Source organism: Gorilla gorilla, chromosome 23 (genome assembly GCF_029281585.2).
Source record: "Gorilla gorilla gorilla isolate KB3781 chromosome 23, NHGRI_mGorGor1-v2.1_pri, whole genome shotgun sequence".
Classification (NCBI taxonomy): Eukaryota; Metazoa; Chordata; class Mammalia; order Primates; family Hominidae; genus Gorilla; species Gorilla gorilla.
Window position 1 is genome coordinate 16,984,287 of NC_086018.1, and position 17,376 is coordinate 17,001,662.

Consider the following 17,376-nt stretch of genomic DNA (forward strand, 5'->3'; position numbering starts at 1 on the left):
TGTTTCTTTCCTTTTTAAAACATTTTTTATTGAGATACAATTCACATAACATAAAATTAATCATTTTAAAGTTTATACTTCAGTGGCTTTAGTATATTCACTATGCTGTACATGCATCGCCACGATGTAATTCCAGAACATTTCCATTTCCCCAAGAGAAACCGCAAATCTGTTGGCAGTTATTCCCCACTTCTCCCCACCCCATGCCCTAGGTATCCACCAATCTACTTTGTCTTCGTGGATTTGCCTATTCTGGACATTTCATAGAACTGGAATCACACAGCATGTGGGCTTTTGTGTCTGGCATCTTTCTCTCCGTAGATTTGCCTATTCTGGACATTTCATAAAACTGGAATCACACAGCATGTGGGCTTTTGTGTCTGGCATCTTTCTCTCCGTAGATTTGCCTGTTCTGGACATTTCATAGAACTGGAATCACACAGCATGTGGGCTTTTGTGTCTGGCATCTTTCTCTCCGTAGATTTGCCTGTTCTGGACATTTCATAGAACTGGAATCACACAGCATGTGGGCTTTTGTGTCTGGCATCTTTCTCTCCGTAGATTTGCCTGTTCTGGACATTTCATAGAACTGGAATCACACAGCATGTGGGCTTTTGTGTCTGGCATCTTTCTCTCCGTAGATTTGCCTGTTCTGGACATTTCATAAAACTGGAATCACACAGCATGTGGGCTTTTGTGTCTGGCATCTTTCTCTCCGTAGATTTGCCTGTTCTGGACATTTCATAGAACTGGAATCACACAGCATGTGGGCTTTTGTGTCTGGCATCTTTCTCTCTGTAGATTTGCCTGTTCTGGACATTTCATAGAACTGGAATCACACAGTATGTGGGCTTTTGTGTCAGGTGTCTTTCTCTTAGCACAGTGTTTCCAGGTTCATCTGCGCTGTAGCCTCATTCAACACCTCATTATCTGTGGTGCTAAATAATATTCCTTTATTCTGTTTATCCATTTATCTGTTGGTGGTCATTTGTGTTGTTTCCATTTTTGGGCTGTTGTAAATATAGTGCTGTTATGAACTTTTTTTTTTTTTTTTTTTTTTTTTTGAGACAGAGTCTCGCTCTGTTGCCCAGGCTGGAGTGCAATGGTGTGATCTTGGCTCACTGCAACCTCTGCCTCCCGGGTTCACGCCATTCTTCTGCCTCAGCCTCCTGAGTAGCTGGGATTATAGGTGCCCACCACCATGTCCAGCTAATTTTTTTGTCTTTTTAGTTGAGATGGGGTTTCACCATGTTGGCCAGGCTGGTCTCAAACTCCTGACCTCAAGTGATCTGCCCACCTTGGCCTCCCAAAGTGCTGGGATTACAGGCGTGAGCCACCGCACCTGGCTGATTACTATAGTTTTCTAGTAAGTTTTGAAATGGAGAAGTGAGTCTTCTAACATTGTTCTTGTCCAAGACTGCTTTGGTTCTTCTGTGTCCCTTGCAGTTCCATATGAATTTTAGAATCAGCTTGTCCATTTCTGGAAAAAAAAAAAGCCGTTGAAACTTTGATAGGTATTGCATTAAATCTGAAGATCTTAATGTTAAGTTTTCTGGTCCATGAATATAGAATATCTTTCCATTTTCTTTCAACAATGTCTTGTAGATTTTGTATAGCAGCCTTGCACTTTTTAAATTAAATTTATTTCTAAGTATTTCAAGACTATTCTTTTGATGCTGTATTTTCTTAATTTGATTTTCAAATTGTTCATTGCCAGTAGATAGAAATGCAACTGGTTTTGTATATTAATCTTGTATCCTGCAACTTTACTAAACTCACTTATTAGCTCTACCAGTTTTTGTGCAGATTCTTTAGGGTTTTGTTTTGTTTTGTTTTGACAGGGTCTCACTCTGCCACCCAGGCTGGAGTGCAGTGGCATGATCATGGCTTATGTGGCCTTAATCTTCCAGGCTCAGGTGATCCTCCCACCTCAGTCTCCTGAGTAGCTAGAACTACAGGTGTGTGCCACCATGCCCAGCTAATTTTTTGTAGATATGGGGTTTTGCCAGGTTGCCTGGGCTGGTCTTGAACTCCTGGGCTCAAGCAATCCACCCACCTCAACCTCCCAAATTGCTGGTATTAAAGGCATAAGCCACCATGCCCAGTTTCTTTAGGGTATTCTTTATACAAGATCATGTCATCTGCAAATGGAGTTTTACTTCTTTCTCTCCAATCTAGATGGCTTTTTGTTATTTTTTCTTGTCTAGTTGCCCAGCCTAGAATTTCTAGTACAATGTTAAGTAAGTGGCAAGAGTGGCCATCTTTGTCTTGTTCCTAATCTCAGGGGGAAGGCTTTCAGTTTTTTACCATTAAGTATGATGTTAGCTGTGGGTTTTTCATAGATTCCCTTTTTCAGACTGTGCAAGTTCCCTCCTATTCCTAGTTTGCTGCATGATTTTTATCACTAAAGGGTATCCTGACTTTGTTATTTTTTTCTTTTTTTTTTTTGAGATGGAGTTTCACTTTTGTTGCCCAGGCTGGAGTGCAATGGTGTGATCTCGGCTCACTGCAACATCTGCCTCCCCGTTTCAAGTGATTCTCCTGCCTCAGCCTCTTGAGTAGCTGGGGTTACAGGCACCCGCCACCACGCCCCGCTAATTTTTTGTATCTTTAGTAGAGATGGGGTTTCACCATGTTGGTCACGCTGGTCTCAAACTTGTGACCTCGGGTGATCACCCGCCTTGGCCTCTCAAAATGCTGGGATTACAGGCATGAATGAACCACCACACCCTGCCTGTTAAAGGTTTTTGTCAAATTCTTTTGTGCCTATTTAGATGACCTTGTGGTTCTGTCCCTTTATCCTATTAATATGATGTATTACATTGATTAGGTTCTGTGTTTTAAACCAACCTTGCATTCCTGGGATAGATCCTACTTGGTCATGGTGTACAATCCTTTAACATGTTGCTGAATTTGGTTTGTTAGTTGTTTGTTAAGGATTTTTGAATCCAAGTTTATAAGGGATATTGCTCTGTATTTTTTATTGTGATGTCTTTGTCGGGCTTCACAGCATAAGTCAGTAAGTGTTCCCTCCTCTTCTGTTTTTTGGACACATCTGAGAAGTACTGGTGTTAAACCCTCTTTAAACATTTGGTGGAATTTGCCAGTAAAGCCGTCTGATCCTAGGCTTTTCTTGCTAGAACTTTCTTTCTTTTTTTTTTTTTAACTACTAACTCCAAATTCATCAAATTTGGGAAGATTTCAGCCTTTATTTCTTACTAAGAATGAGGCATTTCTCTTGAATGTTTTCCTCATGTTGCTGCAAACCTTTTTTTGTTTGCTTGCTTTTTTTTTTTTTTTTTTTTTGAGTTAGAGTCTTGCTCTGTTGCCCAGGCTGGAGTGCAGTGGCATGATCTCAGCTCACTGCAACCTCTGCCTCCCGGTTCAAGCGATTCTCCTACCTCAGCTTCCCAAGTAGCTGGGGTTACAGGCATGCACCACCATGCCTGTTTTTTGTTTGTTTGTTTTTTTGTTTTGTTTTGTTTTTTGTATTTTTAGTAGATACTGGATTTCACTATAAGGCTGGTCTCGAACTCCTGATCTCAAGTGATCCACCCGACTCGGCCTCCCAAAGTGCTGGGATAACAGGCATGAGCCACCATGCCTGGCCTGCTGCAAGCCTTTTAATGTCCAGAGCTATTTTTTTTTTCTCGTTTTTAACAGCTTTATTGAAATATAATTTACATACCCACGATTCACCCAAAGTGCACCATCCAATGGCTTTCAGTGTGGTCACAGATATGTGCAACCATCACCGCAGTCCATTTTAGAACACTTTAACACTTGCAACTCAATAATAAAAAGATCAGTAACCCGATTTTATAATGGGCAAAGGACCTGTAGAGATATTTCTCAAAGAAGATCTATAAATGACCAATAAGCACATGAAAAAAATACTTGACATAATTAGTCACCAGAGAAATGCAAAACAAAACAACAGTGAGATAACATGTCACATGCAGAGCTATTTTTAAAAAGTTGATTTTTGAGTTTTTTCCCTTTTTTCATTGTTTTTGTGGAGGGGTGAAATTTGTATTTCTTCATCCTCCATCTTCATTGATGTCCTTCCTTAGCTGGGTTTCTGATAGGGCAGACAAAAATGCCCCAACTCCTAAGACACTTATTTAGTTATAAGGATGATGGTTTTCAAACTTTAGTGAACACAATTAACTAGGGGAGACTATTATAAATACACATTCCTAGGTCCCACCACAAATTCCAATGAGTTTGTCTGCGGCCTGGGAACCTGCATTTTGAAAGCACTGGATTACAAGATCTAAAAGTAATGAACAAATTGAGAGGTTGAGAGGAGGAGAGGTTGTCTAAATATGTTAACTTCACATTGATTTCATACAATAGAGCCAAAAGAAACTACACAGTTGAGAAATCAAGATGTGAGTTGTATGCTTTAGAATTACGAAGGCAACCACTGTAAGAACTAGAAACAAAAATAGTTAAGACAGGCCACCTTCAGGGAATGGAGTTGGAGTAAGACAGGGCAATTTTAAATTTTCTTTATAGTTTGAGCTTTCTTTCTCAAATACAGCTGTTATCTTTATAATAAAACAAACACAAAAATGACAAGAAAATCAGTAAAAGGGGACTATTGGCCAACAATTCTGTCTTCCCTTCCCAGTGCCTCTGCCAGTGTACTCATCCATCCACCAGCAGCTATGGCCCAGGGGCGTGCAGCCTGGCTCCTCAGAATGGCACATGGAGCTGGGCTCCTCCCAGGAGCCACATTCCTTCCCACCTCCCCCCAGAGGCAGGCATGGGCAACTGAATGCAAACAAGATGAAGAGGAAGGACACTGTAAACTAAACAATTGTTAGCTGCCAGACGCAGCCACAACCTGGAGTCACAGAGCCCTCCTGGACTCAGGGCCAAAAGAGACCTACACAAGGTCACATAGTGACCCAGTCCTTCCCAGAACCAGTAGTCTTTGGAGCTTAAAAACATAAGCATAGGCCGGGCAGGATGACTCATGCCTGTAATCCCAGCACTTTGGGAGGCCAAGGCGGGCAGATTGCTTGAGCTCAAGAGTTCGAGACCAGCCTGGGGAACACGGTGAAACCCCATCTCTACTGAAGTACGAAAGAAATTAGCCAGCGTGGCGGTGTGTGCCTGTAGTCCCAGCTACTCGGGAGGCTGAGGCAGGAGAATTGCTTGAGCCAGGGAGGCGGAGGTTGCAGTGAGCCGAGATCGTGCCACTGCACTCCAGCCTGGGTGACACAGTGAGACTCTGTCTTTAAAAAATAAAATAAAATAAATAAGCATAAATCTAAAACACTTTGCTTGGAAGCTGGCCTCAGGCTTAGCTTATACCATGAATTCATCTGCCAACTGTTTCAGAGGTCTGGGCAGAAGGGCTGCCCAGCAGGAACCAGAGGTCTGGAACAACCAAGTGGGGATGGCTGATTCTGAGGGAGGGATGGGCATGTCACAGCTGTGCCCTCTGAACTGTGGGGGAATGTGGCTCCCCCGACCCCTGGGCTCTGGGGGGCTGTTTTCTGGGTGAAGGTGATCCAGACCGTTCAGGCCAAAGCCCCAGTGCCAGAGACTCATTGTCCCTCCCACGGTGGAGACGTTCCTCTCTCAAGGCGTCCTGCATTAGCATGGAACGTTCTCCTCCACTCCACCGTGCCTGGAATCCATGTGGGCAGGGATGAGGAGGGAGGCAGCTGTTAGTGGGAAGTGAGGCTGTGGGACTCCAGCGTTCTGGACAGTCCCAGCCCGAGGTGACACTACTCTGATGTGCTGAGTGGCTGACTTGGTAGGGAGTTAGTGTTTGGAGGTTTTCTCACAATTCCGTGAGAATCCAGGGCAGGCCATGATAGTGGGGAAGGCTTTCACATGACGCAGCACTGGAGCTGGACCTGCTGGCTGGGCAAGCTTCAGACACAGGAGGGTGGTGGCATATCCTTTGCTGTAACAGGCAGAAAATATAATGATGTGACATGCCCCACCTGGGCCCATCTTGCCTCTGGCCCTGCAGGCCTTCTGAAACCAGCTCTAGGAGGCCCAGGGAACCCCACAGGCAACACCAGATTTGACCCCACCAAGGAGGCCATGACAGGTCCCAGTCCACAAGATGAACACTGCTCTTTAAAAAGAACTCCTGTCTTAGTTGGTGTTAGCTCCCAGCCAGTGAAGTCACAATGATGGTAGCAACAGATACCATCACCTGGCACCTGCTGAGTGACAGGCATGGTTCCCAGGGATGCACACACACAACGCTACCCCGCAACCCCAGCCATCCACGTACCCCTGTGGAAAGGAAGTCATGGAGACACATCATGGGACTTGAGAGTGGCAGAGTCAGGATCTAGGCGGGCAGTCAGCTCCAGTGGGGGTTCACAGCCCCTCGCTACTCTGCCGTTACCTTCATCCATGAGAATGTGACCAGTCATCTCTGCAGCTGCAGGGGCCAGTAAAGTGCGAGACTCCTAATTCCAGTGTATATTTGCTGAATGAGAGAATGAAAATGTGTACCCACATACCTCAGGTACCTACAACAGACTGTCATTATAACTGCAAGAGACAGAGTGAAATTAATAGACACTGACATGTCCTCAGCAATTCCAACAAAACAAATAGTGACAAGTACCCAAGTTAGTATGACCTACTAGTCTCCAAATCATAGTAACTGGTGGTCAAAATGAAGAGGCAGAACATTCCACAACAGTGTGGATGCACCAAAGGAATGGGCAAAAACACACACCTCCTTCTTCTCAAAAGTATGTGTACTGGTTTTCTATTGCTGACATACAAATTACCATAAATTTAGCAACTTAATACCTCCTAGCACTTTGGGAGGCCAAGGTGGGAGGATCACTTGAGCCCAGCAATTCGAGGCTGCAGTGAGCTATGGTCAAGCCACTACACTCTAGTCTGGGCGACAGAGTGAGACGCTGTCTCTAACAACAACAACAAAGCCCAGTTCGGGTGGTAAAGGTGGCATTTCATAGCGATGGGAAGGTGCAGGGTGATCCTGGCAGGGCACATGATGAGAGTGTGGAGGCAGAGCCTGGGAAACCTCCATGTCAATATGATCACAGAAACAAGGAGCGCTCCATCGCAACTGGGGCAAAGTAGAAAACGCACTGAGGGACTGACCTGATGAAGGTGGAGGGTGCGGAATGCAATCCAAAGTAAAGAAGAGATGAGGGTGCAGAAAATTATGGGCAAGAAACAATGCTCTCAGGTTCTAGATTTGTGGTCTTAATTGAATCACAATTTGGAGAGGCTTATTTTGTTTTTATTTTTTTGAGACAGTCTCGCTCTGTCGCCTTGGCTAGAGTGCAATGGAGCCATCTAAGCTCACTGCTACCTCTGCCTCCCTGGTTCAAGCGATTCTCCTGCCTCAGCCCCCTGAGTAGCTGGGATTACAGGCATGCATCACCACGCCCAGCTAATTTTTGTATTTTTAATAGAGATGGGGTTTTACTATGTTGGCCAGGCTGGTCTTGAACTCCTGACCTCAGATGATCCACCCGCCTTGGCCTCCCAAAGTGCTAGGATTACAGGCATGAACCACCGTGCCTGGCCAGAGAGTCTTAATTTATAAACTTTAAAACTTCAGAACACTAAAAAAAAAAATAAATTAAAAAAAAAATATATATATATATCTCCATTTGGGCCACATGTGGTGGCTCATGCCTGTAATTCCAGCACTTTGGGAGGCCAAGGCAGGAGGGTTGCTTGAGCCCAGGAGTTCGAGACCAGTGGGGGCAACACAGCAAGACCCCATCTCCACCAAAAAAAAAATACAAAAATTAGCTGGGCGTGGTGGTGTGCACCTGTGGTCCCAGCTACTCTGGGGGCTGAGGTGGGAAGATCATTTGAGCCTGGGAGGCAGATGTTGCAGTGAGCTGTGATCGCTCAACCTGTCCCCCCTACAACAAAAATTTTGAGACTCTGTCTCAAAAAAAAAAATTTGTTTTGTTGAACCATGGTCTAGAGAATTGTTAATAGTAAAGAAAATAGAAGTAAAAACTTATTTTTAATAATTGCTCATTTTTGTTTTCTAAATATAACTCTTTTTTTAATTTTATACTATTCGTTTATTTATTTTTGAGACAGGGTCTCACTCTGTCACCCAGGCTGGAATGCAGTGGTGGGATCACAGCTCATTGCACCCTTAACCTCCTGGGCTCAATCGATCCTTCTGCCTCAGCCTCCTGAGTGGCTGGGACTACAGGCATATGCCATCACACCCGGCTAATTTTTTTGTTTTGTTTTTTGAGACAGAGTTTTGCTCTTTTTGCCCAGGCTGGAGTGCGATGGCATGATTTCGGTTCACTGCAACCTCCGCCTCCCGGGTTCAAGCCATTCTACTGCCTCAGCCTCCAGAGTAGCTGGGATTACAGGCATGTGCCACCACACCCAGCTAATTTTGTATTTTTAGTAGAGATGGGATTTCTCCATGTTGGTCAGGCTGGTCTTGAACTCCCAACCTCAGGTGATCCGCCCGCCTCGGCCTCCCAAAGTGCTGGGATTATAGGCGTGAGCCACCACGCCTGGCCAACACCCAGCTAATTAAAAAAGAAAATTTGGGGGATGGGCACAGTGGCTCATGCCTGTAATCCCAGCACTTCGGGAGGCCGAGGCGGGTGGATTACTTGAGGTCAGGAGTTCAGGACCAGCCTGACCAATATGGTGAAACCCCGTTTCTACTAAAAATACAAAAATTAGCTGGGCATGGGGGCACGCACCTGTAGTCCTAGCTACTTGGGAGGCTGAGACAGGAGAACTGCTTGAACTGGGGAGGTGGAGGTTGCAGTGAGCTGAGATCGTGCCACTGCACTCCAGCCTGGGCAACAGAGCGAGTGAGACTCTGTCTCAAAAAAAAAAAAAAAAATTTTTTTGTACAGATGGAATCTCACTAGGTTGCCCAGGCTGGTCTCAAACTCCTGGCCTCAAGCAATACCTCCCACCTTGGTCTCCCAAAGTGCTGGGATTACAGGCGTGAGCCACCTTGCCCAGCCAAATAAACTCTTCTAAAGATTGTTCCCAGGACAAGTTTAGGGCAAATGTTCCACAAACTACTACATGTAAGCACATGTGTGATTACGGCTGAACTTTCATCTGATTTGTGAGGCCCCAAAGTAGCCTCAGAAGGAAAGAGCCGGGCCCCTCAAACTGCGGGGAGGTGAGTATTCCACGCTCACCTGGGCCAGCTCCTCCTCCTGCAGCTCAAGGGCTCAGCCTGGTGGGGTGCTGTTCCCCAGGGCGCTAAGGAGGAGCCAGTTTCTGTCTCGCATGGGTTGATGGCCATGCAGCTTGATTTCCTCTCTGAGTCAAAGGAATCTTGTCAGGGCCAGGCCCACAGCTGCCCTCCTGTCTTGGAAGACTAAGAACTGCACCCCACCCCTGCAAGTCTGTCCATAGCCCCGGCAATGCCACGTGCTGCCTTCCTTTTCTGCATACTGGTCTTGGCCACCTGCCATCACCATGTGACCCCAGTCACCTTCCATCACCATGTGGCTTCTCCCATGCTCTGGCCCTTGCCCCTGCGGCATTTAAGCACATCTCCACACCCGCTCAACACGGCAGTGCAGCCATTGCTGTGTGCTTCTGATCTCGGTGAGTTCGCATGCTCAAGAAGTCTTTGGCACAGAGTTTACGACCTCAGGCTCTCCAGTTCAATGGGCCTAGGTTCATCCCAGACCTGTTCTATTTACTAGCTAAGTGCAGTTGTCTTAACCTCAGTGAGCTCATCTAGTTATATACAGAATGGTGATGGCAATACCTACCTTATAACATTGGACTGATCCACCCAACAAGCATACCTTGGGCACCTTCCAGTGCTCTCCGTGTGGGGGTACAGCTGAACTGCCGCAGGATGACAAAGGAACTAGAGCTGGGGTGGGGGGTGGGGGCTGCTGGGGCTGGCCCAGGCAGGACCTTCAGTGCCTGGCTAGGAGCCTTGGACTCTGTCCTCAGAGCAGTGGGAACCCACTGGAGAGCTTCCGTTGCAGGGTGGGAAGGGTGATGGGGTATGCCAGACTCATCCAAACAAAGCCACAGTCTTTGGGGAGGGGGCAGCAACTGGAGGCAGGGGGACTGCACAGGCAGCTATTTGCAAGGATTCTGCAGGCAAAAGTAGTGTGGGGGGAAATTGGGGATGAGCTTGAAACTTAGGTGATGGGTGGGGATGTAAATTCGTTCAACCTTTATGGAAAACAGTATGAAGATTTCTCAAAGAACTGAAAATAGAACTACCATTCGATCTGGCAATCCCATTGCTGGGTATCTAAAGGAAAAGAAATCATTACATCAAAAAGACACCTGTATTTGTATGTTTACTGCAGCACTATTCACAATAGCAAAGACAAAGAATCAGCTTGAGTGTCCATGGATGGAAGAATGAAGAAAGAAAACATGGTATACATACACAATGGAATACTATTTGGACATAAAAAAGAATAAAATCATATCTTTTGCAGCAGCATGGATGAAACTGGAGGCCATTATCTTAAGTGAAACAAGCTGGACACAGAAAGACAAATACCACAGGTTCTCACTTGTAAGTGGGAGCTAAATAACGTGTACATAAGGACTTAGAGTGTGAAATGATAGACAATGGAGACTTTGAAGGGTGAGGGGTGGGAGAGGGGTGGCTGGTGAGAAGTTACTTAATGGGTACAGATATTTGGGTGTTGGATACCCTAAAAGTCCACACTTCACCAATATACAATCTATGGATGTAACAAAACTGCACCTGTACCCCATAAATTCATACAAATAAAAAAGAAAGTTAGGTGATAAGAGCTACTGGCCTTGGTTACCAGTTCTGTGCATGTGCATGAGTGTGCGACTTGTGGCATCACACCGTGTCAGGGAGCCAATCGGGGCACTGGGAGAGGTGATAAACTAGAATTTGGAAATGCTGAATTCGAGGTGCCTGTGAGGTAGCAAGTGAGGAAGTCCAGCAGGCAGTGCGCTAGACATCTGGAATTTAGGAGAGATCTTAATGGAAGAAAAAGATTTGGGAATTAGGGTTTTCAGGGGGTAATTGGCAGAGAATTGAGGGAGGAGATGGGGTGGGGTTAATAACATGTGATCATATCTTCTTTTTTTTTTAAATAGAGTCTTGCTCTGTTGCCCAGGCTGGAGTGCAGTGGCACAATCTTGGCTCACTGTAACCTCTGCCTCCCAGGTTCAAGCAATTCTCTGCCTCAGCCTCCCGAGTAGCTGAGATTACAGGCTACTCGGGATTACAGGCCTGGCTAATTTTTTGTATTTTTAGTAGAGATGGAGTTTTGCCATCTTGGCCAGGCTGGTCTTGAACTCCTGACCTCATAATCTACCCGCCTCAGCCTCCCAAAGTGCTGGGATTACAGGCATGAGCCACTGCACCCGGCCCATATCTTAATTTTTTTTTTGAGACGGAGTCTCACTCTGTCACCCAGGCTGGAGTGCAGTGGCGCGATCTCGGCTCACTGCAAGCTCTGCCTCCTGGTTTCATGCCATTCTCCTGCCTCAGCCTCCCGAGTAGCTGGGACTACAGGCACCCACCACCATGCCTGCCTAATTTTTTGTATTTTTAGTAGAGACAGGGTTTCACCATGTTAGCCAGGATGGTCTTGATCTCCTGACCTTGTGATTCACCCGTCTTGGCCTCCCAAAGTGTTGGGATTATAGGCGTGAGCCACTGTGCCCAGCCCCATTTCCATTCTTGTTTCCAAAGGACTGTATCGGCTGTACTATCACCCCTGTAGGGACACTCCCTCAAACACCAAGGACTCCTTGGTATAACAGCTGCACTTTCAGTATCTGCTGATCAAGAAAATATATAATGACAAAAGCGCATTATAAGGTCAGCAATGTAGGTATTTTTTTATAATTTTTTTTTTTTTAAAGACAGGGTCTTGTCATGTCCAAGCTGATCTCAAACTCCTGGGCTCAAGTGATCTGCCTGCGTTGGCCTCCCAAAGTGCTGGGATTACAGGCATGAGCCACTATGCCAGGCCGAGCTCAGCAATATCTTAAGTGAGTCTGTATTTTATTTTTTAATTTTTTTAAATTTATTTTATTTATTTAATTTTTGAGATGGAGTCTCGCTCTGTCACCCAGGCTGGAGTGCAGTGGCGCTATCTCGGCTCACTGCAAGCTCCACCTCCTGGGTTCACGCCATTCTCCTGCCTCAGCCTCCCGAGTAGCTGGGACTACAGGAGCCCGCCACCACCCCCGGCTAATTTTTCGTATTTTTAGTAGAGACGAGGTTTCACTGTTTTAGCCAGGATGGTCTCGATTTCCTGACCTCGTGATCCGCCTGCCTCGGCCTCCCAAAGTGCTGGGATTATAGGCGTGAGCCACCGCGCCCAGCTGAGTCTGTATTTTATTAACTGCAATGGCATCTATATATATTCGGAAAATACAGTACTGTGTCCACATGCTCTGTGGAAGCTCTGTTATACTAATTTAATGATAAATGCAAATTACTGAGCTATCTCATCTCAGGAGGTATAAATTACTTTCTCTAATTGCTACCTTCAATGAATCTCTGTCAAATTTCCCATATTTCCCTTAACAATACTTTGGGCAGATCCCGTAAGTTCCCAAGCAGTTATTCAAAGTCCAGCTAGTTCAATCTCAAATACAGGGTAAGCCTTTGCCCACTCCCATCACCACGTGGGTTTATGGCTTAGGACACTTTAAGAGAACAGGTGGGATGTGCTGCCTCTGAATTCCCACCACTCTCCTTAGGGTCTCCCTTCTCTGATGTCAGGTCATGGAGAATGAATTAGGGAAAACGGCAAAAGTCTTTCCATGTACAGGGTACACTGGCTGTATTTTTCTCAGGCTAACACTAATTTAATTTTTTTTTAAATTGAGGTATACTTTACTTACAACAAAGTTCACCAATTTTAAGCACACAATTCAATTTTTGACAAATAACTACGACAATTATGATACAAAATATTTTCACTGCTGAGCCCACTTTGTGCTCCATGCAGTCAATCCTTTCCCCCAACACCTAGCCCCTAAGTACTCATCTGCTTTCTCTCACCACAGTGTTGCCTTTCTAGAATTTCACAGTATGCAGCCCTTGGTGTCTGGCTTCTCCTGCTGAGCCTGACAAATGTGAGACTCCTTGCTGTGTGCAGCAGCAGTCTGTTCCTTTATTCTGCCAAGTGTTATTCCACTGTATGGATCTACCTGTTCCACTTTTTGTTTGTTTGTTTGAGACGGAGTCTCGCTCTGTCACCCAGGCTGGAGTACAGTGGTGCGATCTTGGCTCACTGCAACCTCTGTCTCCTCGGTTCAAGCGATTCTCTTGCCTCAGCCTCCTGAGTATCTGGGATTACAGGCATGCACCACCACGCCCGGCTAATTTTTGTATTTTTAGTAGAGACGGGTTTCACCATGTTGGTCAGGCTGGTCTCGAACTCCTGACCTCAGGTGATCTGCCCGCCTTGGCCTCCCAAAGTGCTGGGATTACAGGCATGAGCCACTGTGCCCAGCCTCCACTTTTTGACTGTTATTAATAATGCTTCTATGAACATTTTGCTATAGGTAAGTCTTGTGGTGACATGTTTCTATGTCTCTGGGCTAACTACCTAGCAGTAGGATTGCTGAGCTGAATGGTTAAGCAGTTACAACTTCATGAGAAATTACCAAAATGTTTTCCAAATTGGCCTAATCATTTTGCATTGATTCCTACCTGCTATATGTGAGAATTCTAGTTGCTCCACATCTTCATCAACACTTGCTATTGTTAATCTTTTTAATTTGGGTCATTCAAGTGGACATGTACTAGTTTAGTGATGTCTCACTGGTGGTTTTGTGCTTCTCTAACAGATGATGGCCAAGCATCCTTCATGTACTTATGTGTCATCTGTATTGTATTTCTTCTTTGGTGAAATATTATTTTGTTTGTAAATCAATCAATCAATCTATCTATCTATCTACTGAGACAGGGTCTCACTTTGTCACTCAGCCGGAGTGCAGTGGTGTGATCACAGCTCACTGCAACCTTTACCTCCTGGACTCAGGCGACTCTCCCACTTCAGCCTCCTGAGCAGCTGGGACTACAGGCATGCACCACCACACCTGGTTAACTTCTTTGTTTTTTTTTTTTTGTAGAGATTGGGTTTTGCCATGTTACCCAAGCTGGTCTCAAACTCCTGGGCTCAAGCGATCTGCCCACCTCGGCCTCCCAAAATGCTAAGATACTGCATTCAGCCTGTTTGCAATTTTCTTATAGAGCCAAATGAGTTCTTTATGTATTCTGAGTAGAAATACTTTATGAGATACGTGTTTAGATATTCTCCTAGTCTGTAGCTTGTCTTTCATTGTCTAAATGAGGTCTTATTAAAAATTAATTTTCTCTGGGTTTATTGAAGTATAATTTACATTTAATAACACTCACCCTTTTTAGGCAGAGTTCTGTGAATTCTACCACTACAATCAAGATATGGAATTTTCCCATCACCCTCCCAAAATTTCCCTATACCCTCTTCTAGTCAATCCCCTCCCCTCAAATGCAACCCCTGGCAACCAACCACTGGTCTAATAGTGTCTTTTGAAGTGGTCAAAGTTTAAAATTTGATGCAGTACGATTAATCAATTTTTAAAATTATGTGTCCTAGTCTGTTTCTGCTGCTATAACAAAATACCTGAAACTGGATAATTTGTAAACAGCAAATTCATCACTTACAGTTATAGAGGCTGGGAAGTCCAAGATCAAGGCACCTGCAGGTTTGGTGTCCAGTGATGGCTCGCTCTCTGCTTCCAAGATGGTGCCTTGTTGTGTCCTCTTGAGGAAATGAACACTGTGTACTCACAGTGAAACAGATGGAAAGGCATAAAAGGGCTAGCTGGTTCCTTTGGGCCCTTTTATAAGGGCACTAATCTATTCATGAAGTTGGAGTCCTCACGATCTAATCCCTCCCTACAGTGTTAAAATCAGGTAACTTAAATTCTCCAACTAGCTGTTTTTGATCTCTGTGAGGCCAGTCTGTACACTAACTTTTTTTTTTTTTTTTTTTTTTTTGAGACGGAGTCTCGCTCTGTCACCCAGGCTGGAGTGCAATGGCGTGATCTCGGCTCACTGCAACCTCTGCCTCCTGGGTTCAAGCAATTCTCCTGCCTCAGCCTCCTGAGTAGATGGGATTACAGGCAAGTGCCACCACGCCTGGCTAATTTTTGTATTTTTAGTAGAGACGGGGTTCTACCATGCTGGTCAGGCTGGTCTCGAACTCCTGACCTCGTAATCTGCCCGCCTCGGCCTCCTGAAGTGTTGGGATTACAGGCATGAGCCACCGCGCCCAGCCCCACTGACCTTTCATGGGGAGTTCATGTAAGTTTTTCCAGAGGCTCTGCAGGGTATCTTCAGTATAGAGTGTTCTGGTATGGGAAACGAGCTCTAGCCCAACCTCCTTCACTCCCAACTCCAACTAGCTTTGCCATCAGTGTTACTCCCTATTGCTGTTTGCTCCACAGCCTCTTGCCTAGTGGATGGGGTCTGGCATTGGACAGCACAAGCAATGACAGGGAAGCCCCCTGAAGACCCCTGCCCAGAGGTCTCTGAGTTTTCTAGATTTCTTCAAAGCCAGGTATAAAGGCAGTCTAGCAAGCTCACACTGTCCAAGCAGACATCCAATCAGGGAAGATGCCAGCCTCTCTTTTTTAGGCATCTGAAGTCATTATGGTAACTCTCTTTGAGCTACACCCTGTTGGCTTTAGTAATAGCACCGCACCCTCCCTATTTCTGCACCCAGGAGGCTGCTTAGGGAAACTCTTACCCTTCCTCCCGCCCCATCCCTCCCCTGTTGCCCAGTTATGTAAGCCTGAGGGTAGGGTGGTGGTGGTTCGGAATGGCAGGGCTGGCTCTTCAGCCCTCTAACAATAAGCTCTGGGTGCTGCCATGTTGTGCTGCCTTTACAGTGTGGGATACCGAATGCCTCTGGGTACTCACCTTTGTGCCCTGACTCACTAATTCCAGGGTAACAGGAAAAGGCTCATTAAACGTCCCGTTACACACAGCTCTAATAAAAACAGCAATAATAACATCAAAACACTCACATAGTGCTTGCCAGGCACCAGTCTCTTTCTCTACTTATGTTAACTCATTTCCTCTTCACAACAACCCACCCCGTTAAGCAGGATCAGTAACCCCTTTGCACAGCTGAGGAAACTGAGACATAGAGGAGGTAAACTGCCCAAGGTCACAGGGAAAGAGAGCCAGAGAGCTGCAATCCAACTGAGGGAGTTTGGCTGGAGTCCACGCTGCGCTGCTTTCCACATAGGAGAGGCAGAGAAAAGCTGCACCTGCAAGAGCGATGGTTTCGGCTGCGTATTTGGAATAACGAAGTCAGCGGTCAGGAGCAAGGAGAAGGCACACATCTCGGGCCTCATTTCTGTCCCTGAGCGCTCCCCCACACTGCGAGATCATGAAGGTGGAGGGGAGTCCCGCATCCTGACCCCCGGCCGCCGCGCACTGGGGGGCCCTCAACCTCTGGGTTACTTGGGGGCACGCAGTAGCCACCCACGGGGCAGAAAAGACGGGGGTGGTCAACTTTCGCCACTCCAGCCGCCTGGGGTCCCGCCATCCCTCAGCCAGGACGCGTGGCAGCCGCCACTAGGCTAGGTGGCCACGAGTTGCGTGCGAGAGCGAGGGCTGCGCATGTGCGAGGCGTGCGTGGTGCGTGTGTGGCGCCGCGGGCTTCCGCTCCGACGTGGGGATCACGAGACAGCAACTGCCCCCCAAGTTCTCGTATGAGCTGCGGGAAGGAGAGAATCGTTCTAGTCAACCGAGAGTGGAAGGAGACCAAATGCTCAGCAAATGCACGGACTTGAGTCCTCATGAGCAGGGTGGCCATGGTGCGGAAGCAGCTGGCACGGCCCCCTCAACCCCGGACCCCTGGGGTCCTCACTGCCGACCCGCGCGTTCAGTGCTGCGCATAAATAAGATTTCCAATTAGAAGGCCTAGGTCCCAGCTCTGCCCCACACCGTGGCTTTGGGCCAGGCACGTCATAGCCCTGGAACTCTTTCTTCCCATTGTTGAGATGAAGAGGGTGCACGATATGTTCGACGCAGCAAGGTTAAATGGAAGGAAACGGGGCGGCCGCTTAATGACTGGTTGCACGCGCTTGCGTTGGGTGCTGCAGCCTGGTGCCAGGAAGGTGGGGCAGGGACCTTGTGGTGTAAGGAGTGGCGGTGAAAGTGCCTGGGGTCAGAGAGGAGAGGCAGGGGATGAGTTCTGAGTGGGAGGAGGGGGCAGCTCAGGTTTCATCAAGTAGATGACCTCTGAACCAGAACTTGAAGGATAAGACGGGAGATGGCCGAGACGGGAGATGGCCCTAGGAGCATCCTGGCACAGCAGGTGCCTGAAAGCCTGCATAGGGCATAGATGTGTCTAGAGAGTT

The 17,376-nt window shown here is 46.6% G+C and overlaps 1 long non-coding RNA gene across 2 annotated transcripts; it reads right to left on the reverse strand.

The window, feature by feature from the left end:
- Nucleotides 1-242: 242 nt before the first annotated feature.
- LOC129529572 (uncharacterized) lies at nucleotides 243-14,903 on the reverse strand. 2 transcript variants are annotated; one of them, XR_008675118.2, is made up of 3 exons: nucleotides 14,666-14,903; nucleotides 6,266-6,466; nucleotides 243-1,480 (listed from the first exon to the last, which is right to left on the reverse strand). It is a non-coding gene; the product is annotated as an uncharacterized lncRNA (long non-coding RNA). The 2 variants fall into 2 exon arrangements; XR_010133106.1 differs by lacking the exon at nucleotides 243-1,480 and adding an exon at nucleotides 5,344-5,926.
- Nucleotides 14,904-17,376: the final 2,473 nt, after the last annotated feature.